This window comes from Lycorma delicatula, chromosome 4, assembly GCF_047948215.1.
Source record: "Lycorma delicatula isolate Av1 chromosome 4, ASM4794821v1, whole genome shotgun sequence".
Classification (NCBI taxonomy): Eukaryota; Metazoa; Arthropoda; class Insecta; order Hemiptera; family Fulgoridae; genus Lycorma; species Lycorma delicatula.
The window spans coordinates 99384083-99404834 of NC_134458.1; the positions used below are offsets into that span (position 1 = coordinate 99384083).

The 20752-nt window shown below is 29.9% G+C and overlaps 1 protein-coding gene across 3 annotated transcripts in view; it reads right to left on the minus strand.

The window, feature by feature from the left end:
• Cht6 (Chitinase 6) overlaps positions 1-7050 on the minus strand; it is a 277698-nt gene extending 270648 nt beyond the window's left edge. For 2 of the 3 annotated variants that reach the window (XM_075363782.1, XM_075363780.1), the window contains exon 1: positions 6615-7050. The gene's annotated coding sequence lies outside the window, so the exon portion shown is untranslated. The remainder of the gene's footprint in view (positions 1-6614) is intronic. The other variant, XM_075363781.1, reaches the window with a different exon arrangement.
• Positions 7051-20752: the final 13702 nt, after the last annotated feature.

Here is a 20752-nt window from a genome sequence, read left to right on the forward strand (position 1 = left end):
TATTATTCCTAAAGCGAGTTAAATAAAAGCTTTGTTTGTTTATTAAGACTAAAAAAAAAAAAAAAAGTAAAAATATTTATTTTTACACATCGAAGTTACATACGTGAATCAAATTTCATTGATTTTCATACGATAGTTCATGAGAAATAAATATTTTCAGCAACATGCATGAATTTAGCGTAGGGGTAGTTTGTGAGGGGGTGGGGGTGGGTCATATCCAAATTCTAACACCGTAGTATTGTATTGTCATCGAAGTTACATACATGTACCAAATTTCATTGATTTTCATACGATAGATCAAAAGATATAGCAGTTGCAAGATTTGATTATAACTAAAGCGAGTTAAATAAAAGCTTACAAAAAACAGAACCTTCCTTAACGTGTCTAACGAATTGGTGTACAAATTCGAGAGAATGGTACTATCTCTACGAATTAATCTTCTTCATACTTTGTTTCCTAATGAGTACGCTTATTGTACTTCCACTTAAAAATTGCTTTAGAATTTATACTACAGATCATGTAAATTAATAAAAGCTCATCTCTTCACGAGTACATTAACTCTCTCATTTTTAGTTTCCTATAGTAATAATACAATAAGATCCAATATACAAAATACAAATACAAAAGTATAATAATTTTATTAAATTACATAAACTGTTATCAGACAGTTTTGAATTCAGCACCCGAAAATTAGTTAAAATCACCATGTACGATTCGGGATACACGAATAATTTTTCTTTTTGTTGACCAGTGTTATTTTATTATTAACGCCTCACTTAGTTTCTTATCAAAATTTAAAAAAAAAAAATTAATTTTTAATGACCAAACCTGTTTTTACTAATAAAATGTTATAAAAATTTAAAAAAATTTAGTTTTATGCTCCTAAAATATCATACCGTAAGCTATAATATAATCGATCTCCTTGAGAGAGTGGTAGCCTCTCAGCTTTTCATCCGGAGGTCCCGGGTTCGAATCCCGATAAGACATGGCACTTTTCATACACTACAAATTTTTTTTTTCCATATCCCAGGCACAAGCTTCAAGCTTATGTGGCGACATCATAAAGAAAAAAAATTAGTTAAATAAATAACAATATTTTGAATAACTTAAAAAAATTCTATTAAAAAAGTTATAAAACTTCATTACCCTACCATTATAACAGCTGAAAACTATTTCCAACCTGATAACTATTGTTTCAGGAAGGGCTCTTTCAAATATTTACAATGGTATTTCCAATGACGTTATTTTTCGATAAGCTAAATAACACACAAGTAAAATTGTCATTAAGTTTAAACTACTTTAAGATAATTTAACTACCTCAGAATAATCCCAAGGGATATTTTTACTCCTTCCATCTACTTCTCTAAGAAGTATTTTTTTTTTTTTTTTAAATTAACTTCTGTGGAGTAAAAAAAATTATCATTATTTACAATAAGTGCTTTAAAAAGTGCTATAGTAACCGTTTTATACCAAGGCTTTAGGCTGTTCTATTGCGCTTATCTTTTTGCTGCTGACTTGTTGGAGGAGACGGCAGGGTGTAAGGGTGAGTGGGAGCCTTGCTCAAAAAAAAAAAATTATTATATTATTATTATAATAAATAGAATTTTGTATTGCTGATTAAAAAAATCAGCAACACACGGCAGAGCTTAAAAAATAGAAAAATCTTACCTAATAACCAAAAATACATGCAATAAAAAAAGCTTATAAAAACCAGAAAAAGACATTATAATACAGTAATAAAATCAGATAATTTATATGTATGGAAGTGTCTTAAAACTGAATCCAAATATTAAAAATACAGAAAAGATGGAAACGAGAATAATTAGAAAGACATTATTAGGTCTCGTATAGGATAAAAAGATATTTATACTTAAAAGCAACAATTTATTTTGTCTATATGTTAGAATGTACAATCGGTACCTCACAGGGGACCACAAGTAAATTTGAGTGATGATAGTCACGTGAAGAGAGGCCCCGATGAAACCCCTTCATTAAAGCACAGAAAGGTTCAACACCTATCCAAGTAAATTTCAATACTTAACATAGCACTAGAAATAAACCACAGGAAAAAAATAAAAACAATAACATCAATACCAGTATATGAAAGCAACATTGGCGATAAAACAAATATTCGTCGGTAAATAGAAATAGCTGTAATTATTTTTATATTTTCTGATCCAAGTAATTTCAAAACGTTTAAAAAATACCAAAAAAAATTCTGTAGGGTTAAATTATTTTACCTGCAGCAATACTTTCTCTTTTATTACAGCCTAGAACAATTAGGAAAGTAAAAGGATAATGTATAAGTAAAATAAAACGAGTTTATGTCCTTCGAAACAAAAGATACTGAAGGACATTCTGTTCGTATTAAAATATAAATATGTACACACATGATATATGTAAATTAAAAAAATCCACTATTATCAAGATTTATAATATCAACTTCTAAAAAAGACATACTCCCCATTCCGGTATTTTATTAAAATATACTTATTTCATTATATTAAATAAATATACGACAACGATTATTTAGAGTACTTGATAAATTTTTCGTTCAAAAAAGTCCTTCAATTAGAGATAACAATATTTCTTTATTACAGAACACAATTTAGTTCGAAAAGATTAAATAACTTAATTCTGGTATACAATTTAGCTTTGAGTGGGCATATTTAAAAATTAAATTAAATTAAACATAAAAATAATTTGTACAAACTAGATGAACAATAAAAAACATAAAAGAGATATTAATAAGAAATCGTTTTGCTAAGTTCTGCGCAAGAAGCCCCTTTTCGTTATATTATTTTGTATAATTATTTGCGTAATAAATATAAAGAAAGAAATTAAATGAGAAAACTAAAAAATAATTTTTTTAATTTAATATTAAAATATAATTTCTGTTTATAAGAAAATTTACGTAATCTGATGAAATATTTAAAATTAACGCGTAAACCCTATACACAAGCATCGAGTTAAAATTCACTCACCATTGTGATTCACTTCCGAAGCGCGTATGAAAAATACACCAAACCTCAAATTGAGGTTATGTTGTCTACTGTCAACCTTAAACTGAACGTTAACTCAAGAACGACTAAACCAATTTTCATCAGATTTTCACATTCAGATACACTACTACAGCATATCTAAATTTCAATGAAAATGATCCAGTAGTTTTGGAGATTTTCGAGACAAAGTTTATACATAGACATATAAATTTATCTCCTTTTATATATATATATATATATATATAAAAGGAGATTATATTTTAAGTGACAAATATTTTCGTATACCTCATACCTCAAAAAGTAAAAAGAATTAAATTTAACCCCTCCTCACCATTTCCACCAAGTAACCGAAACTAATACCGTACTTTTCATCGATAAGTCTTTAAAAAAAAATACATAAAAAGAATTATCAATTTATTTATAGAGAACAGTTAAATTGAGGGGGGGTCTTTGTATATTTAAATAAATAAAACAAGACTTGAAAAGTAAATACAAATAACTATTTTATTCAGACCGGTGCATAATTTAAGATTACGTATATCGCATAAAGCAGGGATCTTCAACCTTTTTCACCCTCGGGCCGGTATTTCTAACTTGTACTAACTCGATGGCCGCAGTCGATCACAAACGGTATTATAATCGAGTGTACTTTTAACAGGCCTACCCTGCCATCCTACGCCAAAAGGGCGTATCTCAATAAACTCTAATTTGAGTTACAGCAGACTGTCTGAACTTTTTTTATCGCATATTTTTATGTGATCTTATTTCAATCCTTTCTTGTGTAATTATTCATTAATTAACAATTATACTATTTACTTAATTTTTTTTGTGAAGAAAATTGAGATACGCTCATTTGGTTAAGGAAATTCTTCTAAAGCTATTATGTATTCACAAAATTCAATTCTGTGGCATTTATTATTACAGTATTATGTATAACAAACTTCACAAATAATTAATGAAATTAAATAAAGCGAAAATTGACATCCAGTGTTTTGTAATTTAATCTTTCCTACGTTATTTTATAAATACACAAGCATTTAATAAATAAAATAAGATCTTTTTTTTTAATCCAAGGGTCACAAACGTTTTGGGGGTTAAAAACCAATGACGTAAAAGAATGGGTAGTTATGTTACTTCATGGATAAAAAATAAATTGCTTCGGAATTTGTTTGAAATGATTTATGAAGAATCTACTAAAAATTTGGATCCAAACAACATCACAAAATAAACAATTAATTATAAAATTAAAAAAAAAACAGAAATGATTTTATTAATATTTTATTTAAAAATAATATTAAATCAAATAACAGATTTTAATAACTATAAATTAACGCGTTAATTTTATATGTTTGAAGATGGACAGAAAATTAATACTTCTTAAATTAAAATTATTTAAAACTTATCAACAATACAGCTGGAAGATCTTTCAAATAATTGTTAAAAGTATCAAAGGAGGGCTTTTTATAAAGCGAAATATTTGTTGAATTACATGGCAATAGTTTGGTCTGATTTGATTCAAATCGAATTTTTTTTGCAAATTTACCAGTGTAAATATGAGAAAACTAGAACTTCATTAATTTCCTAAATATCAATCTATGTTGGCTCATATTTATGGGAAGGGTTAATAATGGTCTCATAACCCATTCTTTATCCTGAAAACTCGTTCTGATATTTCAAAGAATTTCAAGAAATAATATTAAATTTAGCCGATCTCCGTGGCGTAGTGGTAGCGTCTCGGTCTTTCATCCGTAGATCCCGCGTTCGAATCCCGGTCGGCATGGTATTTTTCATACACTAAAAAGTTCCATCAGGCTAAATGATCAAAACACTAGATACCCGTAATCTAATAAAAAAAAAAAAAAAATGAATTTATGATCGGAATAAACATTAGTTTAATAAATATTTAATAATAATGATGATGAAATTTTAATGTTTTAAGAAGTTTCAAATAGAAAATAATATACATTACATACAACGCGTTAGGAATGGATAGAAATGCTATTCTATAGATAAAAAATGAAATACTCTAGCATTTCCTTTGCTATAACCACGGTTTTCCTTGATCCATTTATAGAACTTTTATGATGGCATAAAATGCACAATTATAAAAATAATAAAAAGTAGGCACGATTAAATCCAACTTAATCATTTAAAATTATAAAAACATATAATATTAAGATAAATACATGATAGTAATAATTATAAAAAATAATTCACAAGTCATTAATAAAAACTATTTAACGTATATATACATATATATATTCAACGCGCATATATACATATACATATAAATATATATATACGTTGAAAGGTCAGGAAAAAATTCAGGATTTTTAAAAACTTATTTTTTTTTTTTGTTATGGAAGGGCGGGCATAATCAGCTATGGTCATTAGCCCGGAGGAAATTGGTAGCGTATGAAAAGATGCCATGCCTAACCGAAATTCGAACCCAGGGACCTCCCCACGAAATGTTAAGATGCTACCTAACTGCCGTGGAGATCAGCATGATTAAAATAGAAACTTATTTTTATTTTAAAATGCACCAACACATTATTTTTAAAAATGTAAAAATAAAAAAAACAATAAAAATAAATAAAATAGTAGAAAAAGTTTTTAAACAGTTCGGTATTGCTATTATTAAAAATAGCAAAGGAAACATAAGATCTTTTCTAGAAGCCGAAGGATTGTGTTGAGTTAAAAAAAAAATTTCTGTTATCTGGTTTGTAGAGATATTACTTTAATAATACGTGACTATTTATTTTTATCGAAGATTACACAATCATTAATATAAACACAAGGATACGTTAATTTTTTTTCTAATTATCTAAATATCGATCTAGAAAATTCGTATTTATAAACCCAAACAAAGATCTAACCTTTTTGAGAGATTCCCAAGAGATAACGTGATACTTTAGAAAGGAATATATGTGTTAAAATAAAAAACAAATGTGACAAGTATAAAAAATACTACTTGAATAGTGCCGACTTTACAGTACAGTATTAAATAAATCGTTCATAAATGGAATAAACTGAGACATAAAAGCGATATTCGAGCAGTATATTATTATTACTATTAATAATAAAATATTATTTAATCCAGAAATAATAATAATTAATTAATTTAATAAATTATTTATTTTATATTATATATATATATATATATATATATATATATATATATATATATATATATAAATATATTTATTTATTTATTAATAATAAATTAATTTAATTTATTAAATTTATAAACGTTATTACAACGTTCAAACAACCTTCACAGCTTCAAGATTCCAGTACAGCAGATACTGAAATCAGTTCACAGTATTTATATGAAATTCAAGTGTTACACGTTACTTAAAACTTTATTAATAAAAAATAATATAAACTTTAATTCCCACAGATTAAAAGAAAATTTCGGGTTCTTTCATTTGTTTTTTTACAATAATTAATTTCAAGTTTATTTTTTTAACCCATTACGAATCTTTAAATGTAATTTGTTATTTACATCTTTTAAAAATAAATATACTTAAATATCGTTTCTAATTAATACTCCTACATTCGTTAATAATAAAAGTAGAACAAAAGATCAAAATAAAAATATGTTTTACTTACATAGATGTTTTTTTTCTTCTACGAGTTAAATAAGAGACACCGCCACTGTTAAAAATCTTAATATTATTTTCCACTTATTTTATATATGTATATTTTAAAGTATGTAAATTATTTTAACACTAATAAAGACAGACTTCGATAATAATCTTAACGTAAACTAAATAAAAGAATCATTTTCATTTCAATTAAAATTTAAAAAACACGACACAATATTTTTAAAAAATAATAATAAATTCTTACATATAACAAAAATGTAGATTGTCTCAAATATAGTTGAACAAACTAAATAAATGGGCTAGGTTGTTAAAAGTGTTCAATTGCCCATATGATACGCAGCACACAAGTCGTCGTTCAGTTAAAGACTAGCGGACAAATAAACGTAGAGTAAGCAGGCAAAACCAGACGACGGTCGGGGCAGTACAAGCAGCAGCGAACGATGGTAGTCCCCCTCCACCAAGGTCATATAACCAAGTCTTCTCTCTTTAGTTTATGTATTCAGTACTACATAGAACTAACACCCCACTCTAAGAATAATACAACTCGACAGCACCTTTCTAGTAAAATTTTGCTGTGTTTAGTTTTAAAATTTTCAACAGATTAACAATTTTTTTTTCAACCGTTTATTTATTTATATTATTTTTTTATTTTTATCTACAAATAGTATACACAAATCAGAATGTATGGATATACTTTTTTAGTCGTCTTCAAAAAAAGAATGTTGACAATTCGATATTTACATGCATATATTTATAAATGTTCAAATTATAATTACGTTACCGTGAAAGACCGAAATTAGAGAATGTCAATATTCTCCGGCGAATGAACTTTTTCTATGATTGGTCGCCTACTGCAAGGAGCAACTTGGACATCCAAATTTCCATAATTATTGCTAGCTGAATTGCAGGTAAAAATACACTGATTCCTGGAAAAAATGAAAAAAAAATTATCTATATTTCTACTGCACCTATGAACTCGTTTTTTTAAACGGAAGGGGGTAAAAACGCATTTTTCAAACCAAATTTTACTTGATAACCAAATAATATACTTAAGTATATCAAAAAAAATTATTTTTTTTTTGAGATGACGGGCATCAACTGCTTTGGTCATTTTCCCCTATGAGAATGGAAATGTGTAGCGTAAGAAAAATGCCATGTCTGACCGCGATACGAACCCAGAACCACCGGATGAAAGATCAAGACGCTACCACTCGCACTCCGGCGCTACCACCGGTGAAAAACTTAATTAACTTGATTTTTAGAAGTTAAAAAAGACTTGAAAGAAAAACAGAACTCTGGAGAGGAAATTTAACATACAGAGAGTTTTTGGAAAAATATCCAAAAATTGCAAGTTTTTCGAGCCAAACTAAAAAAAAATCACGGATTAAGACAACGGTCGAAAGAAGAAAAACGTCACAGTCTAAGGATGAAGAAATGTTGGAAAAATAACGGAATAAGACGAAACAAAATGTATAACGCGGTCTGTAATGGACAAATCGAAAAAACAAATAATCTTACGTAACAAAAATTCATTACAATACCGACTTCTGCGGCAATCTAAAAAATCCGAATTTCAGACAGGCTAAGTAATTTTTATTCGCTAAAATTTCATTTCTCATTAATAAATTGGGTTGCATTTTAATATTTTTAGAGAATATAAATAATATAAAATCTACATCTCAATTTGGTATTTAAGATTTTTTAATTTTTACTTAGATAAAATGATACTATTTGTGATGTGTGGCGAAACCGCAGATAATAAATTTATATTATTAATTTCTACAACATTAAACGCTAATCTAACATAGAATATTTTCTTATAAACGTAGATTAATAGACTAATGGCAATAACATCGTAAAATATCCACGTAAAATTTATTTACAGACATTTAATAATCGAAAATTGTAAAGGATGATTAAGATAGTGCGGCTGTGAAGAAAGCAATTCACGATTTTAATATTTTTATTTAAAAAAGGTAATATTTCAGTAAAATTAATTATGTAATATTTATTTACTCATTAATATATATATATATTCATTTTCCACTTGTTTATTTTATTTATTAAATCAACATTTTCACAGCCCAACTAAATTAAGAAGTATTTAACCTCAAACTAACCAGAAACAGCTAGAAAAGAAAACACATGAGAGTATATTTTTATAATTTTTTAGAGAGAGTGCAGTTATTATACTATTTATAATATTATAAACTGTACTGTAAAAATGAAAGTCCAACTGAATGAGGAATGAGGCAGCGTTGCAGCTTAATGAACAAGTCGTCGCTCAGACGTGCCTCCGCTTCTGCCCTGTATTGCTCATTGCTCACATAATCTGCCGACGATTATATCAAAATCACCGTGTAAAGTATTTATGTAATATTTTTCTATTCGTAAATGAAATTCCAACCGATAATAGGCTACATATTATTCATAAGCATTAATAATTTATTATCGTTTTTATATCGATACGCAGACCTACATAAAAAAATTAAAAATAAACTAAGTAACGAATAATTCAGTTTCTCAACGAATTTTCAATAAAAATAATAATAATTTTAAATTTATCATCTGTATAACAATAGCACCTCCTTTATTTAAGGATATTAATCAAAATCGGTTACTTCCTGTAAATCTACATTTCCTTAGAGCTAAGATCCTGCTAATTTACTAAGGATCGTACAATGAGGATAAATTCGATCAAATGTCTCAAGGAAACGCGAAATTTTTTAAATTGTTTCGGTAGTCCTGGTCGCTCGGTAACGCTGTTATATATGAGAATCGGCTTACACCAACTTGCCATTCAATTATGACTGATGATTGGAATGATGTGAAACGTCCTTTTGTAGTCAAAAAATGTTTTATAAAAACAATGGACCAAGCGGAAGGAAATTTCGCCATCATTTAAGGATTTCACAATCACATTTCGTCAGCACACGGACTAACTTTAAGGGTATACGAAATGTTCATATATCAAACCATCTCAAGTAGACTTAATATTGCTGATCGTGTGGGTAGAATTTTCTTTAACGATAACGATATTATTTTTGTTGCCCACTAAGAGAAATTTCTGGTTGTTTTATTAGATGATAAAGGTTTCGTGGGATGATCAAATTAATCTCTTTTTCTTTAGTAGTTTTTCTTTAAAGCGCCTTAATAAAACGCTGAATGGACCGTCAGATCATTGTTTAGCTTCCATAAGAATAATTTATGTAGATCAATATTTAGAAATATTAACCTATCGTTGTGTTTATATTTATAAATGTGCAAACTTTACTAAGTACAATCACCTGTTTTTAAAAATTCCAACCTCTACTTAACCAGTCAACGGAACTCTTTTCATATAACTCAACCGATATTTCGACTTTCGAGAAAGGCCTTATTATCCTTCCTTTGACATTTTTTATAATTAGAAAAATCTTCCTATCAATTTATTTAAAATACGATTAAAAGATTTCTTGTTCTACATTATATTAGTTTGTAGATGAATTTTTAAATAATACAAATTAAAAAATTTTACAATCCTGATTTTTTGCATCCGTTCAACGAGTACGTAAGCATGTGCTCCAAATATTTTTCAACAGCGTTACCGAAATTGTAAATTATTTATAATTTTTAATAATGTATTTACCTTAACATTATTTCATGAAATTATATTTAAAATAATTAATACTGACTTTAGACATATCTATTTTTTTATCTTAAAATTTGTTTTATATTTACAATTTATCTTATAAAGTTGTTATCTACACAATGTATTATGTACCGATCAGAATGACAAGTCTATTTAGTTATTTAATATTGAGACTGCAGTCAAACTGCATTGTCAAACAATGTCTCTACACTTCTAGAGATCAAGCGTTGAAAGAATGTTGTAAAAGGATCATCTGGACAAGTCAAATAGATCGTCTAGGAGATCAAACCCAACGATCACTTAATGCAACAGCAATTTTATGAATGAATGTTTACAAAGACAAACGAGAACGATAAGTTCAATGACAAGCTGTGGGTGTAGGACAAAACCTATTTCCATCTTAACAGATTTTTCAATAAACAAGATGTTCGTAATTGAACTCGGCAAAATGCAATTCTGCTACACCAACGTCCGTTACGTAGCAAACAGGTTACCGCGACGTATGGCATAATAGACAGATATTTGTTTGAGAATGAAGGTGACTACTATAAATATATATGAAGTATATGTGAAGGTTACATATGAAGGTGTTGTTTACTACATCGTCGTCTAAGTAACGTTGTCATGCTGGAAACCCTTTGCTGAACAAAATTTATTTCCATAAATGATTCAATAATCCAAAATTTCTCCTACCTTGAGACACTTTTATACGAAGTTAGCGGAAGGATGTATTAACCGTAAATTATTTGTGAAATTAAAAAATTTTAATTTAATTTGTAAAGTTAAAATGTTAAAAATTAAAGTATCCATCAATTTGTAATCAAGTTGACAAGGCTGCTAAAGGTAATTTAGAACTGAAATTTTAATTGTGAAAGAATTTGCCATTTTTAAACGGTAAAAAAAAGGAAATCAAACAAACTATAGGTTTGATTTCAAGAAAGGGGAAAAGAAGTATTCTTCGGAGCCTGGTAAAATAGGATTGGGATGACTCTGAGGAAGCTTCTGGAACACATTGTGGCCGGAGAAAGGATCGTACTTTTGAAATCTGTTTAAAGGAGATGAATGTAGGAAAGATAATCACCGCAAACGACAAGTGGCTAAGGCTCTAAACAAGGCGATCAAGACAGTGGTTGTGAGGGCTTAAGGAAGGATGTACATGGAACTGTTGAAACAGTTGAAGCGTGAACTTGAACAAGACGTTATTGAGGTCTTTTCTTTGAGGAAGAGAGCACAAGATGAGGTCCAGGTAAGGGTGAAGGTGAAGAGACACTTAAGAAAAAGTCGAAGGGTTAAAAGTCATGTTCAGAGACAGGCAAGACAGAAACATCCATATTTGTGTAAAGGACATTAATGAGTTTTTTTTTTTGTTTGTGGGCGAAAAACGGCTGGGCGTTATCATCACCCGGGATTTTAATAATAAAAGGGTAAAATAACTCCAAAATAAAACTAATAAGGTGTAAAATTAATATTAATCATATAATAAAAATTGATTAAAACAAGATTCAAGAAGTTAAAAAAAAACTCAAAACTAATACTGCAGACGAAGTCTTTAAAATATAAAAGTTAAAATAATAGAATAAAGAAACTATATAAAACTTACCTAATTCCGATGGGTTGTGCAAAAGGCTCCCTTGCCGGATAATAAAATTGAAGACAGAACCAAAAAAATCAAAATTGAAAACAAAGGGTAAAAATTATCAACAACTCTTCTAGCATAAAAATATATATGATAATATTACATTTTTTGCAGTAACCTGGTACTATGCAAAAACAGAAACATCCGGTCCAAAATTTCGTTATTATTGTACAAGAGATCACAGATGTTTCTAGGTAAATTAAACTTACAACGCAACGCCGTATAACATATGCAGTTCACGAGAATGTGGTGCACAGTCAAGCGGCAGTTGCATCGTGTATAGGGGTGGGACTTCTCCTGACATTAGGTATTCATGTGTGATCCTCGTATGTCCTATCCATAACCGGCATAGAACCACTTCCTCACGACGAGACTTTCTGCAAAAGGAGCCCCATGGCAACACTGAATCTTTAATCCGTCGGAGTTTATTATCGATGGTAGTCAGTCGCCCAGTCACTTTGCCACCTTGCTCTCAGTGATTGTTTTACACAATTGATAAAATCAAAGGTAGTAACTCGGTTGGTGAAAGGAGGTTGAATACACGCTTCTTTGGTAGCATAATCTGCTCTTTCATTACCTAGAATCCCTACATGGCTAGGGACCCAGCAAAAATTTACCTTTTGCATCGTTGTAATGAGTCATCATTTACATTTATTGATGAGTCATCAACGATGCATCATTTAATGATTGCATCGTTGTAATGAGTTAACAACAGTGGAGAAGGTTAGAAAATGCTTGGTTCTGGAAACGATGACGGAAAAGGATGAATGCTGGGTTGTATCTCTGGGCTGGGTTATGGTAACACAAAGGTGGCTACTGCGGTGATTCTAGCCAAATACTCTGAGATATTGTTAAAGAGCGGTAGAGATAAAATTGACTGTGTAGCAGTAGAATAGTATTCAGTACCGAAGTGGTTAGATGCTATAGATGTTGGTGGACAGGACATATCACAGCTGGATGCATGGGACCCGTTAGACCAAAGGCATACTTTAACTGCAGTAAGGATGGTCATTTTAGGGGTCAATGCAAATAACCAATTAGATGCTCAGAAAGTGACACAAGGAAGGACACTGGATTGTGCCTGCTGTTTCTTCAATGGTGTTGTATCTTGTGCCAGTCTGGAAGAGGAAGATGGAAATACTGCGCTGAAAGCGGAAATTAGATAGCCTATAGAGAAGGGTAGCACTTCAGGTGATCAGGGTGTACTGCACGGTTTCCTTAGAAGGTGTGTTGGTCATAACAGGTATATCGCTGATGAATGTGCTGATCTTGGAAAGGTCAGAAAGGAGTGAAGGGAGGAAAGGGAGATCTTGCTTAAGAGGTGGCAGGACAGTTGGCGGTGAGTTACCATTGGCAGATGGGCATATTCGCTCATTCCAGACATTAAGAGCTGGATAGGACGAAGACATGGAGAGGTGAATTTGTGAATGACCCAATGGCTTACTGGCCATGGGCCTTCAACAGTTACCTGTTTGATAGGAGAAGGAGGCTCTTGGTTGAATGTAGATACTGTGGAGACGAAGATACAATTGGACATATTGTTTTTGCGTGTCCAAAATGGCTGGTAGATAAGCTGGAAGGCGAGGAATATGCTCACCATAACATGCTAGCCCAGAGTTTATGTTATGCAGCAAGATTGGATGAAGATTGTGTGCTAACTGGTTCAGTGCAGTTCTACAATCAAAGATGCAAGAATAGTAAAGTGTGGAGGACTAAGAGTGGAAAAGTAATTGCTGTTGGGTAGGAATAGGGAGGGGACAGCCACTGACGAAGAGGTAGTTGGGTGCTCTCAGGGGTTGTCAGCTACTGTTGAGGTGTCTAGGACTTCCAGAGCTAGTCTGAAGTCTAACAGCAAGTGTAACATGCCTCTGAGTAATGCTGAAAGGTGGGTATCAGGGCATGCTATATTAAGGAGGAGTTGTTTTAGTTGGCGAGAGCCCAATACTGCCGTTTGTATAGCAGGCGGTTGCCTGCCCTCCTTTGACGTAAAAAAAAATATTGTTTTATCACTACACCTTCAACTTTTAAGCATATAATACTAAGGGTGCAGTATGGTACACTTTTTAAAATATTTCAAGTTTGGATGCAGTAATCACATTATTTATTTAACATACAGATAGATTTTCTATACTTAACTTATTAAATAAGTAAAATATTAATAACTTTAATATTATGATATTTTTTAATTGAGAATCCCTAACATAAAATCTAGATAGCATCAGCATTTAGAAAAAAAACCATTCAGAATAATGCAACTACAAGTTTTAATTTATACACAAGAATTTTTCACTTTTTAAATGAACCATCAGACTAGTTTTATAACAACTTTATTTTTAAAACAATTTGAGGGTTGTAGTGGCATAAAACAACAAATTCCTAAGGAATCTCTAGATCTTGATTGTTGCATTGTAACTCAAATTATACAAATGATGCCACTATGTAAACATCATCTTAGCTAAGCATTTAAAAAAATAAAGTTGTAATAAAACTATTAATATGGTTATCAACAAGAGTAGTGTCCAACATTTTCTGTCTTTTTTCTTCTGTCATTCCTTGTTATACAGTTTTTGCAACTATTATATTTTTAAATTTATAAAATTACATTTATTGTTCAATTTATAGTTAAAAACACCTAATTTTCATAGAAGTTAAATTTCTATAATTTTATTCTAACCATAGTTGTTTTAGGTGGTCCCTCTAAGTTGATATAAAGTTAATGAACAATTAATTTATACTAAAACTTTTACTAAAGTAAATCTTAATTCTTTCAGTAGATTAATTTATAAATTTTCACAGCAGTTCCTCGAACTAGATCAACTTGGCAGCTGACAACATCTAAAATATATTTTGTAGCTGAAGCATTTACTCTATCAAACTATGTTCAATGTTGATATATCTAATTCAATAATTTTTACCAAAAACAGATAGCCATATTATAACATTTTTTATATATTTTTCAGTAAATAAAACACTTTCCCATCGGAAAACTTTTCAACACTAATCACAGAGATGAAAGACAATACACTGCCCAGGGTGAAAACAGTTTTATTTATTTCAATTGCAATTATGTGCAAAAGAACAAATTACAATACAGAGTACAACATTACTTAAAAACAAACAAAAGTGTCCAGAAAAAATCTAAAAAATTAATTTAATAAATTAATAAAAGAAAAGAAAGACTGCATAAAATATCATCATGGAAAATAAATTATCAAATCATTAACAATTTTATAAAATAAATAAAACAATGATACTACAATGAGAAATGAAGGGGTGACTAATTTAACATTTATATTCCAGTAATAACAACCAACATTCTAATACTATTACAAGATGCATCTATCTAAAATAAAACAACAAGCTTATAAGAGAACTCACAAAGCCCTACACAATACATACAAACATTAAATATCAATCTAAACTCTATTATGCTTTCAACAGAGCCACAAACTTAATTTAAACAAATCTGATCTATTACAGAATAGATCAATAGCTTTACAACAGAGGTTCCCAAAGCTTTTTGTCCTGTAGACCATTTCTTTTTTTTCTGTTTTTCATAGACCCCTTCCTAGGAGTCATTCCAAAACCAGTCAGGCAGTGTAATATTTATACTTGTTCCAAAACAGAGTGAAGTCAAGGGTAAAGTTTCACCCAAGGCATTCCAAAACACTCAGATGAAAGCAAAATATATGGAAATGTCACATGACAAGTGCAAAATTTACTTGACAGGGTGAAAATTTACTTGACAATAAAAGCTGTCAGGTGAAATTTTATACTGGCCGAGTGGTTTTGGAACGCTACCCTAATATTGAAATTTTAAAAATTCACCAACTTCAAATGTGTTTTAACAGCTGACAGTGCTACTCACTTTGATAGGGTTTACTGTAGAGTGGACAATTTTTAAATAAAAAAACATGTAAAGTTTTTATTCATAAAAACTGTTGGCAACCATGCAGTAACCCCTTTCCAAGAGTTATGAAGATGGTAAAGCTATCAAAAACTTTCTTGCAATAGTCCATAACACAGGGTAAGTAACAGGTATGTCTCTCTTGAAGCCAGAATTACTGAAATTCCTTTCTAAACTGCACCTTAAGTTCTTTGTTAGTACTTATTCCAATCAGTTCTTCTTGTAACATGACATCCGATTCTTCAATGTCACCGTATGGATTGATAATCCACTGTCATATTTCCATAGTCAAAACATCCTCAAATCTGGTTTTAAAGTCTGTGTGAAGGGCATTTAAGTATTGAATATAGGACAAAACGTCATCATTCTGACAGTTTGTCCGTTACAAACTGTGAAAATTCCCACCGTCCAATGTTTTGCTTCATTACGTTAATTCTGACAAGAAAAGTTGCAATGATGGACTGGGTTTTAATTAAATTTAGATTATCACCTTGTAACTACAAGCTAACCTCATTAAATTCAGTAAAAAAAATCTGTTAAATAAACAATGTCTGGTTTCCATTCTATTAAAATTTCTTTTAAAATGGGATGTTTAGCATCCAAAACTCTAAAAAAGTATCAAAAGTAAAAAAATCTTTTTAAGCATAACCCTTTTCACAGCCAGCGTACTTCAGAGTGAACGAGTAATAGATGAAAGTTCTTGTCATTTTCTTCATACAATGAATATTGATTCATCTTTTGTGTCCGTTGTCTAAGTTCTTGCGAAGAGCAGTTCTTCATGGATTTCTTGGTTCATAACATAGCAAACATATGCCAATAATAGTGCTTCATTACCAGGTAAAGTTGACTCATTTAACTGTATGGAGAAATGGGTTGCTTGCAGATAATTACACAAGAAGCTTTCAACATTATCACACATTTCATAAATACATCTTTGAATTGTGTTGTTGCTCAAAGGAATTCTTTTAAGTATATCATATGCAGGTTTATGTAGAACAGTTCAAACCTCTTCAATGACTGGCAAAATTAGCTGTTCTTCAATAGTATGCGGCTTTCCTGATTTTGCTACAAGTAGTGAGATATTGTTAGATGCCTGCAAACCATCATAGTCTCTTTTTAGCGTCAAAGGGAAGATACTGTCCACCGTGGGTCTCTGAAGTTTTTCTTTCAGTGTTCTCAGATGATCCTCCAGCTTGGATGTTTCATAGTCATTGCTTAAAACTTTGTTGCATAAAAGGCATATGGGCAGGTGTTCATCCAAAAATGATGGAATGAAGCTGAACTTCAAATAATCAACACTATACTGCCTGCATTTCTTTTAAAATAAAGTGTAAAACATTATTTTAATCTTAAGTTAGGTAAGCAAAGGTTTTTTTTTAAGTTGGGACATTATTTTTACCAGGTTGCAGTACTCACTAAATAAAGTTACTTTGCAAAATTTAACTTATACAAAAGTGTTAAGAAAACAAATTAAAATCCCACCTTATGTCCACCACAAAATATCTTAATCTGTTCAAAAGCAAAACGTAATAATTTAATCGATCTGAAATTGGGTTATACTCTTTATAATGCAAAATATTGTATTGGTTTTTAGTGAGGGATGATTAATTTGCCACAAATCATAAACAATTCGTAGAACTACCTTTGTTGTTATTTTGTTATTTACAGACACGTCTAATTTAAATTTTAGAAATTATACAGGATTATAAACATGACCAGCATCTCTACACAATCACAGGAACTACAAAAAGAAAAGTTTACATTAAAAAAAATAAATTAACTTAATTTTCTCAAAGTTCAAAGAAGATGACTTTGATTCACTTTAACTTGTATGTACCTAACTACCTATTCATATTTTTGAAAATATTTGCTTATCCCTTTCTTCTCAAAATTCAGAAAACAAATGCAGTGTTTTTCTCTGACACTCGTATTTATAATTGACAAATTAAACAAGTCTGTGCAAGCACAAGTGGTACAAGTCTGCACACCATCCTTGCAAAGCTCTGGTAATGTTTGGACAAGCATTGCTAGTGGTATCAAATGTGCAAGTTTTTACAAGTACTGTGACCACAAAGCAAATAGATACCTACTTACACAAGTTTATGAAATATACTTAACTAATATATAATTAGTTAATTTATATGCGTATTATATAAGTACATAGGTAAAATCTGTGTTAGTTATGGCATTTATGGAACACCTAATTTTTGGTGATAACCTGCTTAAATAGGATCTGGTCTGATGGACCTCTATTTACATTTCATGCCCCCAATTTTTTTCTTTCATTGACACGGACCACTTGCAGGTCAGAGTCAACCCCTGGAGGTCCATATAGACCACTTTAGGAATTTACACTTTACAGAGATGGTCTATCAATAGCCTTTAATATGGTCATCAGTAAAGCAATACTGATATATTACTAATGTATCCAGGAATATAACATGAAAAAAGGATCTGGATAGCCTGCAAATGAAATGGAGAGGTTATTTCGATTGTAGAATTTGTAAACAAGACTTTTACATTAATTTAATGACATTGTTTTCACAATAAGAGCATGTTGTCATAAAAAATGTAATTAACTTTTAACTATTTCAAAATTATTTTATTACAAAATGTCAACTACAATCATTGAGACCAAGCTACACAAAAAATCATATGAGCTATAAGAAAAATTGTATTTTCAAATGGTCCAAAATATGATATTTGGGCATAAAAATAAAAAATGGCTGATTTTTAAGTGTGCTGGCCTATATTTTGGACACATATTAAGTTTCTTTTCTTTGGGCTTGTCAATATCACATGAATTTGAAGCAGTTTTGTTACTGACTGAAGATTAAAAAATGAAACACTTCCTCTTTCACAGTTAAAAAGATGCTCAAAATATAATTTTAATCCAAGTACTTACACCAACTTGAAAAAAATAAAATTAGTTTTTATACAAATACATTTTAGACTAAAACATATTATTCTTTCCATTAAGCAACTTACTATCAAAACTAACAAAGCAACGTCTAATAAAAGTATGACTAACCAAAACTAAGTAATTTATATAATAATTCTGTAGAAATTACAGATAATCCATAATTGTTTGGTATCTCTGAGCTTTATTATGTGTAATTTGATTAAATGTCCTGTACATTTTTACCATTGAATTTTAGGTGAAATAAAGCCCACTGCTGGTTGTATTGAATTTTATACCAGAAAGATCTTTTAAATGGTTATAAAAAGAAGGAAAACATAATGAGATTTCTCCAACAATATTACTATTAGCATAGCTCTATAACAAATAAAATAATCTAGGAGACCAAGACTTACATGCTACATATACTTATCTAAATAGACTTGTAACAATGCCATTTTTTGTCTATTTTGAAGAGGTAACACTTCTAATAACTGCAACAGTGGCTAACAGTAGCATCTACCAAACCTATAAATATTACATTTCTTATAGAAAATATATTTTAGTAACCGTGCCTGCACTTTTTTTAATAAATTGAACATAAATATTATAAAATGGATTTCTAATTATGTTTCCATATTCCACTTTAGATCTTCCAGGGTGAAAATTAATAATATTAGTGCTTGTAAAAGTATGACAGCTTCCAATAATTAGTCTTAACATTGCTTTATTAGCAATGCCATTTCCTTAGTAACAGCAGATGTCATTTTTAAGACAACAGAAAGAAGAATACAGAACAGTCCTCAAAATCATGAATTTCATCAACTTTTTCAGGTTCTGGTCACCAATACTGTTAATTAAATCTAATACACTGAATAATTTTAGTAAAAGTGATGCAATCAACTTCATGTTACTTACTGTACTAACTATACAGCCTATTTAAACCTTCTTGCAAAAATACAGTATTATCAATTGTGGCTGTGAACTATTAACAAAACCATTAAAATATTTTTGATAATTCTACACATGATACATACAATGTGATGCGCAAAACCATACCATCAAGTACATTTGATATGAGAAATCCATTTGATGATGTAGAGTGGAATAAAATATTTAAAACTTAAAGAAAACTGAACTGAGATATAGGAAAAGAAGACTTATAGAATCTGTACAAGAATCGAGCAGCAGTAACACAAATAAAAGTCAAAGGAAGGGTGAGTTAAATGAATGAGGAAAGGATATTGTCTTACCCCATTGTTTTCTTTTATCAAATTGCATAAAACTTATAGAAGAGGCTCAAAAATTAAAAGGCAAATCTGAGATTGAAGAATACAAGAAGAAACTAAAAAAATGTTTAAATTTGCTGATGATATTGTTCTTTCTGCAAAAACTAAAAACAGGGGAAGAAATTACAAACGGCATAGGTTTACTGCTATGAGAAAAATTAAATTTGAAAATAAATAAAATAAAAATAGTGAAACATGATAGAAAAGAGAAATAAACATTAAGATAGGAGATCATAAAATACCATATGTTCAGAATTTTGTTATCAATATAATAAGATAACAAACTATTGAAGAAGAATACAGAGTCAAAAGCAAACTAGAGGAACCAAAGAAGACCTCTCACATACAAAATATATCTGTTTTATCAAACACAGGAATTCTTAAAAATCTTTTGTATGAAGTGTAGTGCATCACAGTAGCTAAAATGAAAAATTAGAGAGGAAAAAATACAGGATGTAGCAATTATGTTAAGTTTAAGAGATTAACACAAAAAAATAAATAAAAAATATCAGACCAGTAAAATGACTAAAAAAAATAAAAACTTATTAAAAAATAAGAAGAATTAAGTAGAATTTCCAGGTTTAAAAGCATGAAACATTTCATAATAACATAGTGTACAATACACAGGAAGAGCCAAATTTTTGCACAAGGAAGTTTTCCCACCACTATATAAGAATGGATAAAAGTTCAGTTATAGAAACAACAAATAAAATATGTAGGAACGTGCAGTATAGATAAATACGTATGAACAATCATGTATGTAAATGTCACCACATGTAA